Raw genomic sequence first — 19,147 nt, forward strand, 5'->3', positions numbered from 1 at the left:
GAGAAAAATGCAAGTTAGACTAAGGAAGGGAGTTTGGAGTCCAAGAAGATGGAGTAGCAGGTGACAATTAGTGACTATATGGATTTGTAACTGCTTTCAATTTATGCAGAATTTCATTAGCTCTAAAATGCTATGTCATGTTTAATAAAGAAAAAAGTTGCATAAGCCTGCTTAGGGAACCACCTTCTGCATAGTAAAGAGTTGTAAACCATCTGTATGCCCAACAGTATGAAGTAGACCGGAAACTCTGGGTATTTCCTCTTGATGGTTAGACCACGTCAACCTCTAAAAATAACTGCATTAAGGACTGTGAAGCAACATGGAAAATACTTATTGCATGACATTATGTGGAAATTTAAGATGTTCCAAGTCCCTCATGATTACAAATATGCAAAAAGGTATACAAATTTTGGAAAATATATTAAAATTATCTTTGTGTTTGTATTCAAAAAGCAGATTTGTGTGCCAAAAAAAATTATTTTCACACTTACCACAATGTGGTATATGTAACTTTTTAAAAACTAATTTAAAAAAAGGAAAAACATCTGATAAAAGTTCTTTCTGCTTTAAAACTAATTACAACCAAGCAAAGTAAATCTCACTCTGAAATGAATAGTATGAATAAACTTTTCAGAAACTGAGAGTTTCAGTTGCAGTAAAAAGAGTAAAGAACAGCTTATCGTGTTCTTTTCCATGAAGCCAAATGATGGCACGTATTCTGCTTCCTTGATTAAACTGAACACCCCACACAGTGGTAGAGCTGGAAGGCTGCTTTGCGCCGATCTCGCTCTTGGTCGATGAGGAAGCGGAGAAGGCTTATTTGGGCAGGCATGTGGGGGTGCGTATGGTCCAGACATAAAAGGATATGAAGCTATAAACTCATCCTCCTGTCCTCTTTAGATTACAGTTTAGAACAAGAGAAATGATCAGTGCTCCCCGTCACTCATTTCCTAGACTCCTTTCACTTTTATTTCCATCCCAGTTTCAAAAATGCACAAGGGTTTTAGGACGCCAACTACAAATTTCCTTTTTATCTCCCTACCCTTTCCTCCCATCACAGGACAAACTGACAGTCTGTGCCACGTGTCCCAGATTCCTCACTGCCACAATAACAAATGGCTCTAAAAATGCCATACGAGTCTCCTTCCTGCTCCCCTCGTTGGGAACAAAACTGATACAGAAGGTTTGGGCTGTGAGTCAAGAAAGGAGATAAACAAACTGAACCAACAGTTGTGAGTAGGATTAGGGAAAATGTTCTCCTGAGATTTCTATTGTTAGAAGAATGGGTAAGACTGCTAACGATGAAGGGAAATAAAGCAAGTCATGCACAGAAAGACAAACTCTGAAGATGTTGCCAGCAGATAGGGCAGGAAACAAAACTGAGGTCATTGGGAAGGACAGTTGTTTTTTCTTCAGTTTCCCTTGTATATCTTTCTTTTTATGTTCCTCTTTTAAAATTACATGCTAATTTGGTTTACAGGGTGATTATTTACTCATGCCTTCCACTAGCCATCTAGTTGTTTATGGAGCTACGTATTGTTCAGACACAGTTTTTTCCTACCGTTGGCCCACTTTGTGGCAGGTTAAATGAAGCAGGAAGTTGTCATTTACTGGTGAGGCTGATAAATCCGGGAGCCAAAAACGATCATTGGAGCTCAAATGAACAATTTCTGCAAGATCTCTTTTAGAGGATGGAATAATTGTTGAAATGTTTGTGTTTCCTCAATTTATTTGAATGTTGACTACCAGTTAGTCAGTTCATATAAGTAGTCAAATATAGAAAAATCAGTCAAATAAGATGTTTGCAATCTTATAAATAAATATCAATGCCAGCTACTGATAAATGAACATGAAAACCATGGTTTTCACAGATGAGGTTCTGACTCATGGAAGGCCTTTGTTTCCCAGTCTCTAAAAAACAAAATTGAATTAGATACCTACAAGGCCTTTTCTATCCCTACATTGTATAACTTCTTAATTAAAACATATTTTTGACTATTACTAGGTAAAAAAAAAGGATTTGAATGGCTAAGCTGGATTTTTCACACCAGAATTTGACATCTGCCTTGAGGGTTGGCTTGATCCACAGGACCGTACTGCTAAACATATAATTGATGATATTATATGTCAGACTTTAAAACACTTTATTTTAATTTAATCTTGTAATTCGCATAATTTTAAATTAACATTTGCATATAAATATTCATAAGATATCTATATCATTTCCCCCTAAAAAAGAGCAATTCCACCAAATACCAGTTGAAATAGAATGTAAAACAATTGAGAAGAACATGTATTGCGATTCTTCAGTGAAATGCTCTAGAGACTCATGAATTTATGTCAAAATGCGTAATATTTTAACCAAATGTCAAATTTGATTTTTAAATATCAGCATGACGCATCGCTACCACAGTTAACGAGAGGTCAGAGAGATCTGAGACCCTAATTTATCGCCTGGGTCCCCGGTTCCCTGGTTCTGTAAAACTGCAAACCTCTGAAGACCAGCTGGAAAATGGGCCCCCAAGGTCTTACCTGCCGTCTTGTACAGCCCAACCAACATCTTTGTCTTCCATGCTTTCTTATTCACTGAAATGAAAAAAGAAGTTTTCTAGGTTTTCAACGAATGGAAGAGCACCAATAAAAGTCAAGTAGTTGGCAGTGTTACATCTAAGCAGGAAGCTAAATATTTACCTTTGTCTCTGGGAAACTCTGTCACGGGGCTGGATGGAGTGAATGCAGCATTTGGCTCTGAGAAGCGAATCTTTGTTTTTCTATAGCTAGCTAGAAAGCCTGCTTGCTGGTAGAAAAATATATAGCATGATTTAGCACCTGAAATGGGTTACTATGGACCATGTGTGTGTTTATGTGGCTTTTCTTCTCCTGATCATGTGGCATCTTGTGCTTTTGAACTGAAAAGGAATCCCAGGTTCTTAATACCTGATGGAGTGCTTTAATTCTGAAAATAACAAGAGGTAAGGGGAGAGTGAAGGTTTAACCTGTCCCTGTTTTGGGCTTTAGGGGATTTCATCCAGATCCCGTACCTTTCAACAGTGCAGCTTTCAAAATGGGAATATAGTTAACACTTCTCCAAAATAGATTCCCTGCTGTTGCCTAAATTATCACCCGTTTCCCACTTAAGTCTTAGACATGATTCCTTGATCTCCTAATTGTTTTGTCCTTCATTCTATTTTACTTCACATCAAGGAGAAATTGGGTTCCTTTTATAGACTACTCCTTGCTTTCTCCGAGTGAGGTCTTATCAGCATTTCTTGCTGTATTTTCCTTTGCAGAATTGTCCAGCTTACCCATGTGCTTTTCTATTGTATAGCTCTGTTACCTGTTTTAATTTAACAAAATAAAAATGTACCTGTCTCTCACATTTAAAAACATTATTTATTTAGACAAGTAACTCACACTTTTTTTAAATCTGCCAATATGAGTCAAACCCACATTAATTCTAACAGGTCAAGGTATCATCCTTTTAAAAATTAACATCTACTTCATAGCAAAAGTAAGGTAATATGTTTCCTAATAAACCCTTGAACAATCCAACACAGCTGGAAGTAGAACTTTGTGATACTATTTTGCTATCTAGTCTTTTAATGTGATCTTTTTTTATTTGCTACCATGTGTTTGTTTGTACACTGGGAAGTTTTAAAGAGTTTTTCTTTGTTCCCCTTCTAGTGATATTTCATGACAACTTGCTTTGGCATAAGTCTTTATCAGTTGAATCTGGAAATGTGTATCCTTTGGAACTGACAATTTATATTGTTATTTTATTTAATTTACTCTGGTATTACAGGAATTCATTTTCTATTTATATATTTTTATTCACCGATTTTTAGAGAGAGGGAAGGAGAGAGAGAACATAGGTTTGTTGTTCCACCCACCTATGAATTCACTGGTTGGTTCTTGTCTGTGCCCTTCAGAGGGATGGAACTTGAAAGCTTGGTGCATCAGGATGACGCTCTACGTGAGCTACCCGGCCTGGGCAGGAATTCGCATTCATCGGACATTGGCTCTCCTATTGTTTGTCTTGGGGGTTGCTCTCTTATTCTCCCTCTCTTTGTCTTTGTTTTATTTTGGGGTATTTCTTTCATTATTTTTTAATCTAAGCCTCCTATCTAATTTTTATTATGTTTATACTCTTAGTTTTATTTATATGAATTCTTCCTTGTCCTCAGAACTTTTTAAAGTATATATCTGGTTTTTGTTGTAATTGATTTGTGTTTCTCTGGGTAAAGTGTATAATTTTTGAAATAGTGTTTCTGCACTGTTTGTTTCCTCCAAGTTATTAGTTTGTATTTCCTGTTTTTTTTTTCAATGAGAAGTTTCCAGTTTGGGTTATTGACTGCTTATTCACATTGAGGAATGATGAATTAATAGAATCGGTTAATTGTTCTGTTCTAAGTAAGCCTTGTATGGTGGTGGGAAGAGCATGACGACTTTGTTGGAAATCCTCCAAGCTGTGAAAATGTTCTATATGGGACTCTTCAGCTTCCACCGAAAGAGCTAGTACGACATTTTTCCTCGGGTGTAGGGAAGATGTGAGTGCCAGTCTTCTGGGCGGGGCCTGAGCTTCAGAGTCCTTCAGCAAATGTCCCCTCTCATACCTTGGACTCACTGGGGCCAGAAGTGCCATCTGGGAAGGTTGCGGTGTGGAAAGACTTCTGGTCCTGGACCTTGGACCTGTTCTTTATTATTGCTTCCCTGACCCCCTTCATGGGATGCCAATGAGATATCCTGTGGAAATTTAACACTCAAGCCTATAGTGCCACCCCGGGGCCCCATGGCTGACCTCAGTGCCAGAAGAGGAGCCTGGCAGAGGAATCGCTCCCACTGGCCAGCAAGAAACTTCTTTTATAGAACCCTGTGAGCTCGGGCCACCGGAATGGTTCTGGCATACTGACTTGGGCTGACTCTCACTCAAGTCAGACACAGGATGAGACCCGATGTCTTGTTATCAATGGCTTATCACTGACCACTGTGCTCAAGCCTGTGTGTGGGCCGTGTATTTCTTGTTGCCTGTTGTCTGTGTTCCCAGCACAGCGCTACCTCTGTTCCGCGCCCCCAGCGATGGAGTGGCAGATGCTCTTTACTTTACTCACACTTCACCAGTGTCATCAACACCCCCGCAGGACCTCATCACAAGTCAGGTGGTCGTCTAGTGCTGTCCCTATCTCCTTTGAAAACTTTTAAGAACTTTGATTTGCAATCCCTTCCGGTCCCTGTTTTCTCTTGCCCCTGTCTTGTATGGTCTGGTTGTACTCTCCTAGTTTTGGACAAAAACTAGCTGTGTCTCATGGTCACAATGGCTCTTCCCACTCTATTTATGGGCTATTTCCCTTTCCTCCCTGACAGTGGTGCTGTGGGAAGGCAGATGTCTTTGCAAAACTCTAAAAAAGAAGTGCATATTGCCAAAAGAGTCCAAGAGAAAACATAGCTCAAAATATATTGCTCAATCTTTATGCCAAAATTCTCAAATGGCAAACCTAACATCAACATCTTCTCAGACTCATTGTTCTAAATATTCACTGATAAATCAATACATTTCCAATGAGCTCATACATTTTATAATGTTTTAAAATATAACATTTTTAATAGATGCAGCTCCATTAAAAAATATTTGCCCAGGACTGCCACTCACTTCAGTGGTAGCCCCTACAGCCAGCCAATGAGTGACTCATAGCAGGGCACTGAACCCTAACCTCCGTCCCTGAACAGGAAGCGACTCAGTGATGCCAGTCACACTCCTGTGCCCAGATCAGGCTGAGTTTAGATTGCAGCTAAAACCACGCCCTGCTCTGTCCTGCTTTTCTTATTCTCTAATGTGTTTCTCCTGAGAACACTCATCAATCAATCACTTGCATAAGAATCCTCATCTTGGGCAAGTTTTCTCAGAATCTATCCCTACCTAAGACAAGGTCTAATTTCTCCCTTACTCAGGCACTCAACCAACCCTTCTATTTTTACCTCTACTCCATATGTTTGCCTTAAGACACAGTGTCTTGAATTTCTGAGGCTCACTGCAGTTCCATAGCACATCGAGGCCAGTTCTTGTTAGCTCTTCCCACCCACCCTCTCTATCACTTGTAGGAAGTTCCGTTTCATTTTCTTCGCTCTAAGTCAGATATCAGTCTATTTTGCATTTTTCAAAAATTGGCTTAGCTTCTATCATCTCATTTTTGTCTCTTCTCGCATTGTCTTTGGTCTGCATGATTTTTTAAAATTAATCAACTCTAATTATAGTTCTATTTTGAAGGGAGATAAGAAAACGCATTTGTTCCATCTACCCATTTAAAAAGAAACAACTCCTTGAAGGTATTACAAACAGTAGATCCTCTTCAGCCAAAGAGCCGAGTTTACTACATTGTTTTTCACAGTAGTAATTAAGGAGAGGACCAGGTTGTGAAGATGGGGCTCAGTGTCGCCGTGAGAGAGTCGGGGAGGGAGGAAACGTAGGGGGTGGAACACACTGGGAACAGGATAATATGGATGAAAAGGGAGTTTTTAAAAAATGTATCTGATGTTTATTTACCCAAATCTGGCACTAAAGTCGAAATGAACACAAGTGCATCAAGTAAGCTAAACCATGAACCAAATGACCAAATTTTAAGCCACCAAATTTTTTTTAATCGGCATGATTTCTAACCACATAGTAACTATATTTAGAGTGTTTGTTTGAGAGCCTAACATACCGCAGGAACTTGACAAGTACAAATGGGAAATAAGCAAGTCTCCCCAAAGACTAAAAGCCAATTCTGATCTAGTTAAAACCCAGACAAGACAAATGTCATCTGCCCCTTCTAAGTGATACACCATAAAATATTTAACACAAAGGAAGTAATAAAGAAATAAAGAAACTAAAAGATGTAAGAAATATGAGAATATGGAAGAAATAGTAAAATGACAAACATAACTGCTATCTTATCAATAATTACATTAACCATATATGAAGTAAACACTTAAATTTAATAAATTTAATTTATATTAATATACAAATTAAAACCTTAATTAAATTAATTAAAGCTCATTAAAATAAATATTTTTAAATTAACTTGAATAAATTAAATCATTAAAAATATATAACACTTCATTTTCTCACCAAATAAAATAAAACAGAACAAACAAAAAATGATAAATATCTGAGATATGGATGTGTTAATTAATTTGATGGGGAAAATTCTTTCACAATGCATATGTAAATCAAATCCTCATGTCGTATGCTTTAAATATCTTATTAATTTTGTCCAAAATACCTTAGTACAGCTGGAAAACAAGCAAAAAAAAACAAAAGAAGGACAAGGTGTGAGGCCAAATACAGCCAAATACATTTCTAATGTCCTGTTATTTAGATTCTAAGATCCTATGTGTTATTTTTTTTTCAGCCTCAGAGTTCTTAAAATACCCACGGTTCCTAGATTCTTATCTGTAGTATGTTCTCTAAATCCCCCCAGCAGACATTCACACTTAGAGATTAAAAGGAAGGGGAAAAAGAAAAGGTCTTAACCAGAGTTAAACATGACATGATCCCACTATATGCTGTCTGTTACAGGAAACACACTTCTGATTCTAGGGAACAAGCTGGTCGATACTGAAATGTACGCCATGCAAACAGAAACCAAAAGATAGCTGGAGTGGCTATAATGATATCAAACAAGGTTGATTTTTAAGACAAAATTTGTTATTAGAGAAAAAGGACATTTATGATAAAGGATCAACTCAGCAAGAAAATATACCAATTATCAACATAGATGCACCTGACAACAGAGACCAATAATACATAAAGCAGAAATATGAAGACTTGAAAGATGACGTAGATAATTCAACAGTAACAGTTTGAAACCAATGAAACAGTATCAGTTTAAAACTCCACACTTAATAATACATAAAACAATTAAATAGAGTATCAGCAAGGACATAATAGACTTAACCAACACTATAAACCACCTAGATTTATAGATTACTTTTCCCAACAATTAAATACATGTTGTTCTCAAGTACACATGGAACATGCTTGACAATTGATCATATACTAGGCCATAAAACTAGTTTTGGTAAATCAAAAAAAGATTGAAATCACACAAGGTATGTCCTCTGGCCACAGTGGAATGAAATTAGAAATTAATAACAAGGAAACTTGGAAAATTAACAAATATGTGGAAATTGAGTAACACATTCCTAAATAAGCAATGTGTCAAGGAAAAAACAACAAGGAGAATTAGAAAATATACTGGGTGAATGAAAACAGAAATTCCAGTATCTGAACTACCTGTGCATCTGCTTCTGTTGTCTAGTTTCCTTTTGATTATCAAACATTTTCCCGCTGCTTTGAGTACTGTTAAGTATGCATCAGAGTTTCTACATTAAACAAACAAAATGGTATAGACTTCTGTGCCAGAGGCACCTTCTCTCTAGCAGGTGTCTGTTTCAGGCTCTATGAGGAAGCAGGAGGTTCATCCTGCATAGCCCTAACTTAGCAAATGCCCCTTGGAGGAGTCTGACCTTGCACTGAAGGCCACTGGATTTTTCTTTTAAAGATTTTATTTATTTATTTTTAGAGAGAGGGGAAGGGAGGGAGAAAGACAAGGAGAGAGACATCAGTGTGTGGTTGCCTCTCATGCACCCCCTACGGGCAATCTGTCCCGCAACCCTGGCATGTGCTCTAACCAGGAATTGAACTGGCAGACCTTTGGTTTGCAGACCTGTACTCAATCCACTGAGCCACACCAGCCAGGGCTGAAATTTTTACTTTTTTATTCCAGCATCATGTACCCACAAAAGTTTACTGGTTTCTTAGCTCCTAGCAAAGGTCTTGTGCCTGTGGTTGTTCTGACCTTTAGTCCATGTCCATAATCAGCAAAAGTCTCAAAGAAGAAAACTGTGTCCTCTCTGAAGGATTTTAGTTTACCTTTAGTTTAGATTTTATTACTACCTTTTCTCTCTATGCATCCCTGATTCTAATGTTTTTTAATATATAATTTTTATTTTACCTGTTTCATTTTATAGTTGTTTTAGCAGGAATACTGTTCCATCCATAACCTATTGGGAAGTGAAAGTTACCCTTAATGGATGTTCTCAGAGTGATTGCTTTCTGTCTTAAACAAAATAACCCACAAAGAGAGCTACTCACTCAAAGACTGGTGAGGGGGACCTTTCTGAGAGGGTAACATTCAACAGAGCTGAAAATCGAGAGAACAAACCTATATACCTACCAGGATTAAGGAGACTTCTAGATAGAAGGAACAGCAAGATTCTTCAGGTGGGAGTGATTCTAGAATTTGGACGAACAATCAGAGGAAACGATGGCTTGAGCCGAATGAGAAAAGGTAGAACATGGTAAGATATGGATGGTCAGATATGGTAACAATGATAATGAAGTTGGTGTTGGGTAACAGAAGTAGCCTCAGAGATCTCAGAAATGCTAGAGTCTGAGCTTTTTGAAATAAGCTGGATCCAACCCGCCCATTTTATAGGTGGTTAGTATAGAAATAGAGAGGAAATTTACCCACCACACAGTATTTCCTTTAGGTTTTCTTTACCTAAGATTTTTTGGGACATGACTTATACCTCTCCCACATACAATCCCCAACGAAATCATCTACCCTATTAAGTTTTTAAGGGACCTCCTTTGCTTGTTCAGACAAATCTATCTGGCAATCTAGCTACAAAACATACTTGCTTTTTGTATTTTAATTTTTAGTATAATGACTATTTTCAGCAAGAGCAAAGGCATATAATACACACAGACTAATGAGCACTGATAAATATTACATTCCCTTACAGTGAAGAAATTCTTGCCCCCTGCTGTTCCCCTAATAGCTTACATTAGCAGGCCATGATTGCTTAAGTTTCATTGCTCTTTATCAGAGAAGCGGCTGTGAGAGTCTTTTTCCCACACCCTGCACCCATTCATCACAGAGACTCTGAGCTGTAAATATAAACCATTTCTACTACTAATGGCACAGTCTGTCTCATATTAACTCCCTTCCATTTGAGCGGTGCGTCTCCAAGTCATTTTGTACTCAGACCATTGGTTATGTACTAGATTGGTCCCTACGATATACCCATTACACGCTTTAATTCATTGCTTAATTCTCACAACTGATCTGTGGGCTGCATGTTGTCACAGCAATTTTGTGGATGAGGAATGTAAGGTCTCAGAGGCTTTGTTTGCTTGAAAAATGGCAAAACAAAGATTTTTAACCTAATTCTGTCTCCAAAGTCCACAGTCTTTTCACTTCTTCATGTTGCCTTCTTCCTATTGTGTTCTTAAGGTGTTCTTCTCTTCGTGGTACTGGAAATTCTATAGAATAGAAAAAGGTAAGTTCTGGAGTGTATATCCACCAGAGTGTGTATATCCTCTTGCATGCCTCTTGTGATTTTGAGGCATGTAATTACTCTATGGAAAATTGTGGAATTCTAACTTGGGCCACAAGCCCAAAAGCTAAAGGGAAAAGGAATTTATATTTAGAAAGGGCAGATATTGGTGAAAATATTTTAAATGACTATGCTATATCAATTACATTCTTTTCAAAGTTTTATTTTGAAGAATTTTGATTTTACAGGAAAATTTAAAGAATAGGATAATAAATAACTATACACCTACCAACTAGACAAAACAGTTAATTTGCCATATTTGTTTTATGTATCTATCTAGCTATAATTTGTATGTATGTTTTTCTAAACCACTAAAATTAAGGCATAAACACAATAGACCTTCCCTGATAAATACTCCAGCATGGACTGCAAGCCTGGCCCACAAAAAACATACAAACAATTTTACAAAATGTTAACTCTTAAAACAGCATATTTTCCAAACTGAAAATGGTGTTTAGACAATATTTTGACAATATTGTAGGGTGTTTAAGAAATTCCTGATCCTGTTCATGTAATTTCCCTCTTCTATTTATTTATCATGTTCTGATTTTGTGAATATTGTATTGCTACCACTGAAAGCAGAGACTTAATCCAAAATGGCTCTGTAGTTAGAGATGCTTAAGTATGACACATAGTGGGCATGCCATTGTCATTTAGTCACTTGATTATATGTCAGGACAGACTTCTTTTTTGACATATTTTTGATTCCATCATGATGCTCTTGAATTATTCATTAAAGTCTCATAATGGTTAATTAATTCTTTTTAACAACCTTACAACATTTTTTGCACCATTTAAATATCAACAATACCAGAAGATCTATAGACCTACTAGTTGTCCAGAAAATGTGACTTCCATATTAAAGGAGAACAAGGAAATATAGATGCTGAATACAATAACTATTTAATTGATGGAAAGCCAGACTCCATTCCAAAGTCTATTTTTCTTTATTATGTGGTACATGATATTAGAATAACTCAAATTACTATCAAAGAGAGGAGAAAATCATATATCACTGGTAAAAAAAATAGTTTTAGAATTTACATTGTGAAACGCTTTTAACAATTTTCTAAGAGTGCGTATTCATGTGGATATGTGTGAGAAGTTACAATATTCCTGCTTGGAATGTATAAAAAAATAATACTGCGTGTGGTCAGTCCCTAATCTACCCTCTTCAGCCTCTTCAGCTTGTGTGAGAGTAGCCATGTAGCATGCCCAGTTAATGTGTCTCTAATGATAATTTCTGACTATTATTATAACTGTTCTCTAAATTTCCGTTTGGTGGCAACCTTTTTGAGATAATTACCCATCATCATTGTTCTAATGAACTACGAGACACTTAATGCCCGGACACGAGGCAAAGTAGCTAAGAAACATGTGTCACAGGCAGTTTCTCAGGAACTAACTTACGAAAATGCAGGCTTCATTAACAGTGTTCAGAAAAGACAGATGAGTCTCTAGCCTGCCTATCCCAGTGGTTAATTTATTGACTGACTTTAACAGTGACGTCCCTTTGGAGAATTTTTAATAGTTTCTGAGTTGCTTGCTGAGGTTTTAATAGACATTTGCCTCACTGAGCTCAATAAATACAGAGCGCAGTTTGAAATCTTAAAACCTAAAATGTAAGCAACTGACTGAATGAGGTTAGAAAGGATTTATATTTCCTCTAAATATACTTCTGAGCTGAAATTCAAGTGAAAAAGATTTCTAAAATATCTACATACTTTTTTTAAAACTTTCTCCTATTTTATGATAGGACCTTTTGTGCTATAAAACAGAGAGAAAAATGTGTCAGGGATGGGAAAGAAATGACTAAGCAATTCGTTTTTGTTAGCTCCGGAGTAGAGTTTGGGAAGCTGTGTAGGAATTCAAGACTTAAAGTGTAAGCATTCAGGTTAAGTCAGAGGAAGCAGCAAATATTTCATTTCCGAGGTTCCAATGACTTGGAACCACGGGCGTCATGAACTATCTATGAGGACGCTGCCTTATTTATTCAATGCTACCGCTTACCTATTTGGCCATTCGTAGCGTGTTTGGGGCTACAGTGTTTAAACATAATGTGAAAATACTAAGAGTTAATGTGTACTGAAAGCTTGATCTGCTAGGTTAGTTGTAGTGTTTTCATGATCACGAGCTCACTGATTCCTCATGAGAGTCCTACAAGGCAGGTGAAATTTTAACGTTATGTTTATTTAAACTAGTTTAGGTGCCTTTTCCAAGATAATACAGCTAATAAATTTCAAATTTTGGAGTTGAACTGTCATAGTTTATCTTTAGGACCAGAACTCTAAAACATCAAATTATTATAAAAAGCACACTTCCTTTTTTCCAAGTTTTATTTTTACTAAATGCAATCAATGTTGCTTAAAGTTATTGGACAACTTTGAAAAATAAAGTCAATTTCTTCATATAAATGAGCGTGAGAACTGTAAACAAAAAATGAAATTTAAGTTTTTGTTGACTTAGGACTTTAATATGTTGTATTTTTTAAATACACATTTTGATTGTTTGTTTTTATTTTATGGCTATAATACATACAATCAAGGCTTCAGCAAATTAAAGCAATCATAGCTTTAATAGATATCTCGAAAATGTTATATCCTCAATCTTTATTTTTAATTTTCAGAAATACACCGACAGACATTGAGATATTATTTCACACATTTTGGTCATGTTTATTTTTATGTTATGGCTATAATACATAAAATCAAGATCTCAGCATATTAAAACCATCAGCTTTAATAAATATCTTGAAAGTGTTATATTCTCCATTTTTATTTTTAATTTTCAGAAATACATTGACAGGCATTGAGATATTATTTCACCCAGGCATTTCATGTTAAAATTCTTTAAAAATACACACATCATTGTAGGATTGTATTAATGTATTCTGGAGAAAGAAACTGCTAGTTATTATTTTTAAACAACCAAACAGTGCATGTCGATGAAAGGGTTAATTTTGTAGTGATTGGGCTGCTATTTTCTGGAAGTAGAAGAAAAATGTGATTGCCCTGAAATTGTTGTGTTACAATTGATATTCTCTAGGCTGAAAATTACAAAACCGGCCAGTATTAAAATAGCAACATCTATCTGCGAATCAGAGTATGAAATTACAATTTTGATATTCAGGGTTACAACTGCCCTTTGAAATGCACACACATTGTTGTTGAGTGTCAAGCATCCGAAGAAAGGCTTTGGTTTGGTGTGTACACATATATATATATATATATATATATATATATACACACACACACACACACACACACACGCACACCCCTCGGAATTTCAGGTTATGAACATATTAACAATGTGAAGTATCACATTTTAGGAAAATACTTTGGACACTTTGGCTATCCCTTTGGAGCCATTGTGTCCGATTTCATTTCCTCATGGGCTTTTTCTTGGAGGTGTCTTCATGGTGTAATGGAGAGATCAGGAACACACACAGTAACTGGAGAGTTCGAAGCCCTTTTCTCCAGAGGTTTCTCTGAAGGGCTGTCTCCGTGTCTAGTGGGCAAACTACCTAACCTAATAGGACTATTGTGAAGAGTCAGTGACCTAATCCATGGAAACCATCCATTCCTGTTCCTGACATGTGCTGAATACTCAGTAACTATTAGGTATCACGATCGATTATAAAGGATATTGTTTTTCTATTCCTTATTCCTTACTTTGTCTACTGAGAATTCCCTACTCTCCAAAATCATGAGAAAAGCTGTCTCCTCTTCAAACTTATTTAAGTAACATTTCTTACAAATAACAAACATTGTCCTGTATTAATGATGGAAGGGGCTAAAAGGTTATCCCCACTCTCGAACTAACTAGGCAACATGCCTTGTCTGTACTCTGTCTACAGAGATTCAGAACTGGTGGTCATGTTCTAATTCTGAGGCTCTAGAAGTATAGATAGGGTCTCTTTCTTCTTTATTTTTCCAGAGAATCTAGCACATGTTAAAATAGGATGGGAGGGGAAATCACAGGGGTTTAATCTTTCTCTGTTTTGTTAAATACTTTCACATATATTACCCCCTATGTTCTTTAAAACAACCTTTAAGATAGGCATCATTACCCCCTTTTGCATGAGTGGCTGCACAAAGAAAAAAAGTGGTATTCAGAAAAACTTCAGAAAAAAAGAGATACCATATTCAAAGCTACACAGCTGAAATAAAGTTTGGGGTGTAGAACTTACTCTTGAAATGGTCATTAAACTAAACTTAACATCGAATGAAAGAGTATAATTATGCTATTATGATATACCTAGACAAATACATATCCAAGTTTACAATTCTGTGAAAATGAGAAAATATAATAACACTAGTTGTGAAGTCCTTTCTTGAGTACTTACATGATTCACAAAGTCATACAACAACAATGAGGTTACCGACACGGTCAATAATATGAGCCTTTCAGTCTAGGCTGTACCTCAGTTTTCAAAGCCAACAGTTCATGGTAGTATTGACAAAGTGATCTGCGGGCAGTACTTGCATGGCGTTTGAAGCTTGCTATGCAATGAAACTGTATTTCTGAGTTGTTATCCGAGATCCTTTCCTTGCATGCCATGTGGTGATGGTATCACGAAGCAGGCTCTCCACACTATGCAATCCTTGCATAATTTGTCACTTTCTTCAAAATGCTAATATGCATACGCCCACAGCTAACACAAATCCTCTATATATCTCTCGCATTATATATCTCGCATTGTCTACTCGTGCAACCATGATTAATGTCCATGCCATGTTTTATGATGTCCTGTATAATTTCAGCAAAGAAGATGCATTGGACAAAGTTTCTTGCTTTCTAGTACAGATTTTTTTTGTGCTCCCTAATACTTAACCCTGTAGATTAAGGTATCTTCATAATAACACTCATCACAAATGCACAGTATTGCAAATTGTATGAGTTCATGTTTTTCAAAACAAAAGTGGGGGATTTCACCTTGACCTTAGCCTCCAAGGGTCTCTTGAAAGTTGTAGCTGCAGCATGAGCTAGTGACCACACTACCAGTAACACGAAAAGCACTCCTTTTTCCTCACCAAATGGTACACATAATCAGCTTTCCAAAGAACAATTATCTTTCATACTAATTGGCAACTCGTGTTTAACCTTTAATTAGCTGTGAATTTAGAATGGCTCTAAATGCCTTTTCTTTTCTTGTAGAAGGTCATAGAAGCATTGTCTGCTCTCTCTCTCTGCTCTCTTGCCCTCAGTCTCCCAAGATATTATAATAACAGTTTAAATGGAAAATAGAAGCTCTGCAGCCGTAGGTTGCTGTCCTTGTGCGTGCTTCAAGCTGACACATGCATGACACACTTAAATTGTTGAAAGGCAGGGATCCCTTGTTACCAGTGGCTTCAAAGGGAAATGTACAGTTTGATGCAATCATTTTTTTTCACTTGAAAGGTATAAGACTGATTAGCATAGAGACTATGTCTTCTTTGAGGGTCATTCTGTTCTTGGCTTGGCAAAGATGGTTACGCTTGAAAGACACAGGACAGCATTCCCACCTTCTGTGATAAACACTTCAAATACTGTGTGGGGTGTGCTACTTTCTTTTGGGGTGAATAGTTTATCCTTTGATGTCCTGGGTCATATAAAAAAAAGGAACTTGGTGGTGATGAGTGCACTATTTTTTCCTTGATAAAATGTTTATGAGTTGGAAAACACTTCAGCTCTTAGGGGAAAAAAAAACACCAAAATTTTTTAAAGAAGGGATATATTTTTTCAACCTGCTTGCCATAGTGCCCTTGCCATGTATTATTTTTTATTGTATGTTTGAAGACTTTTTTGTCTTCTCTGGATTGACTTTTTATGCTGGTGAAACCACGGTGTGATTGAATAATTGAATGTTATGAAAAACGGAAGGAGTTAGAAAACGTATAACTTAAAATTTATAAGTCAAATCAACGTAAAATACTCCACAATAAAGAGAAATGACTGAGTTAACATTTTTCACTAGAGAATATCAGCACCATCCTCGGAATATAGAGAAAGTTTGCTATTTACACACACAAGCCATCCTTCTAGTAGAATTTATAAATAGTTCTAAGATGGCCCTCCAATCCTAATCTTCCTTTATTTTTTGGTCTGCCCATTCAGCTCCAAGTAGTTCTGCTGAAAATAGGTTTCCTCTTTCCCATAAAGCCATCAGCTCTGAGCTGTGGTTTTGTACAAACATTTACGGAACAAACATGGGTGGTGTGTCTCCATATCCCCAACCCTTAGCCCTTAAGAGCATACTGACCAACTTTCTCACTGCCAGCAACTAAATTTCCTTGCTAAAGGAATTTCACTTGCTGCTGGAAGCTACTCTCTTCCCTGCAGAGAAAGCCAAAAATTGCAGGGAACTGACAGTCTACCACGGTAGCCCTCAAACAGTGACACGTGAGGAATTGGGATTTAAATGCCCTAGATCCTCACCCTTTGGGTAGGAGAACTCTTGGGTCTGAGGTCTACCTTGGCTCCCAGATTATCCCAATAAGACAGAGAAAGCATTCTGTTTACTGTGCCATTTGACCTGATCACACATTTCTCGGTTGTCTTCTTACTCTTGTTTTACCTCGTCATTCAATTAGCTGTCGTTTCTTCATTTTCCAGATAAACTACTGGAATTAGAATTTCTTCTCCGGGTTTCATATCCATCTTTATCATTATTTTTCCATTTGGATAGAGAGGCAGCACTGTGAACTATTTATATAAGACTTAAACATGTGGGACAGAATTCATTTGAACACTGACAGAGAGCTGGGGTACCTTGGGCAAGCTGCATATTCTTTCTGGATCTTGGTTTCTCTCCTGTAAACTGATGATCACCTAATCATAGGTACATTTATATATTAGTGAGATAACATCTAAATGTCTAGAATATACACACTGAGAAATGTCAGCGAATCATGAGCTTCCCAGGATGCTAGCAAGTGCTTTAGGTTCCCGTTCTAGATGGTGACAGAGGAGATTCCTGAACTCACCTCTTTCCATGGACACAGCGGATCTACAACTACTTACGGAACTACTTAAGAAATTAGTTGAGTGACTCCTACGCACTGGGGGAAGTAGAAAATACCCACCCAGAAATGGGTAGGAGAGGCTGAGACACATTCTTCCCATAAACCCCACCCCTGGCACAGCAACAAGGGATCTGGGGCAGAGATCCCACAACTCCCAGCTTCCCCCTGAGAGCAGAGAGTTTGGATCCAACATCCAGCATACTAACTTTGCAGACGTCCTTCTGCGAGATGGCCCACTGAAACCCCTAGCGCTTAAAGCCCATAGGGCTTGTGTCCAGGAGAGACACAAGACTATAGCAAATAAGACGCAGTTCTTAACAAGCTCCCAAGAACTCTGTGGGCCAGTACAGAGGAAGCAGAATGAAATGCCCATCCATCAGTCTTTCTCAGAAAGAGATCTGTTTACTTATGAGTTTCAGCCCGAGAGTCAGGCTCCTCAATTAACATAAATCTAAAGACCAATTGCAATCCTCACCAGAGACTGGGACTCCAATTTGCTACCATCTCCCTGAAAGGAGCCCGTGCACACATCAGGTACCCTGGCTCACACCGCTGCCACCCAGAGGACACATCCCTCTACTGCCTGGCTCTGGTGGCCAGCAGCACTTGAATTTGCAAGTCCACTAAGACTGTAGCAAGTAAAACAAAAAGGAGAAAAAAAAAAGAAAAAAAAACACATTTCTTAACCTGCTATCCTCCCAGGGCCCAGAGCAGAGAAAGCAGACAGACAGTATTTCCTTGAAAGAAGTCTATTTGTGTACTTCAAGAGCCACCACCTAAGGGGCAGGCTTCCAAGCAGCCTGCAGCTAGGTGGTGACAGAGATCCTCCCCTTTAGGACACTGACAGGTCCAGGCCTACCCTAAACCACTGGGAGACACTGTTATGGACAAAAGAGGTTTGTTTGCCCCAGTGCATCGAAGCCCAATCAGATGCAAATAGGCATTGCAACAACAACAACAAAAAAAGTAAGGTTTGTTTAAGAAAATGGTGCCATGCCCAGAATCATAGGGAAGTTAGCACTATAAAACCTGGCTCACCAATGGCTGCCATAGGGACAGATGGAAAGGGAGTTTAAAGGAAAGTTATTAATTATGGGAATGAAGGCAGCTGGGGTCATGGGCTCTACGGATTGGTTGGACCAGGGTAGCGAGCAGCGGATTGCAGTACCAGGTCCTGGTGTCTGCCATGGCGCATTTCTGTCTAATTTCATGAGGGTGTGGTTGCTGGAGTCTGGCCAAAATGCACCTGAGGTCAAACTGTTATCTTTACTTCGACTGGAACTCTTTCCTTAGGTTTTTTCCTAAGATACTGTAAGGGAGGGAGGTGGGGATGGCTGGGGTGGGGGTGGAGGAGTGGTGGGGTGTGAATGCAGACAACTGTAATTGACCAACAATAAGATAATTTTTTTTAAAAAGACACTGTGGTGCTGACCAGAAACTAATGTTCTAGGGGATTCAAAGGTGGAAGGAAAAGAAGGTAAGAAAGAAAGGTGTCAAGTGAGTTGTGGTGCCATTGGTCTGGAGAAGGGAGTTTGTGTCGAGAAGACAGAAAGGAGAAAGGGTCACATGAAAAAAATGGAGTTTCTGTGCAGTTAGAGCACAGAGAGCAAAGGAAGCAGCTTGGACAATCACAGAGGTTGGAGCGACAACCAACGGCGAGGGCCAGGCTGAATGAGACGTTTCATATGTTACGCAAAAGCACTCCTTAAAGGCTGGGAGAGAGGTCTGTTTCATCTAATGCGCAAAAATCATCCAACATAGAG

This window comes from Phyllostomus discolor, chromosome 13 (assembly GCF_004126475.2).
Source record: "Phyllostomus discolor isolate MPI-MPIP mPhyDis1 chromosome 13, mPhyDis1.pri.v3, whole genome shotgun sequence".
Classification (NCBI taxonomy): Eukaryota; Metazoa; Chordata; class Mammalia; order Chiroptera; family Phyllostomidae; genus Phyllostomus; species Phyllostomus discolor.